The sequence below is a fragment of the Chiloscyllium plagiosum genome, unplaced genomic scaffold (genome assembly GCF_004010195.1).
Source record: "Chiloscyllium plagiosum isolate BGI_BamShark_2017 unplaced genomic scaffold, ASM401019v2 scaf_5717, whole genome shotgun sequence".
Taxonomy (NCBI): Eukaryota; Metazoa; Chordata; class Chondrichthyes; order Orectolobiformes; family Hemiscylliidae; genus Chiloscyllium; species Chiloscyllium plagiosum.
Window position 1 is genome coordinate 20,397 of NW_025214040.1, and position 436 is coordinate 20,832.

The following is a 436-nucleotide window of genomic DNA, read 5'->3' on the forward strand; positions in this document are numbered from 1 at the left end:
GAATTTTGTTTTAATTCACTTGTGGGATGTGGGCATTGCTGGGTGGCCAGTATTTATTGCCCATCCATGATTGTCCGTAGAACAGTTAAGAGTTAACCACATTGCTGTGGGTCTGGAGTCACATGGAGACCAGACCAGGTAAAGATTGCACTTTCCTTCCCGAAAGAACATTCATGAATCAGATGGGATTTTTCTGACAATCGACAATGAATTTATGGTTATCATTTGAATCTTAATTACAGACTTTTTATTTTATTGAATTCAAGTTCCACCACCTTGCATGGTGGGATGATGACATGAGTTCTGTCACAGGAGGTTTACCCTCTAGTTTTGCTTATTACTGTATTGTCACTGTAATTGAGGCCGACAGCCCAGAGTTAAGTCAGCATCGGTGTGGTAGATTGTCTGTTAACATCTCGTTCTGTCAGTTTCCTTT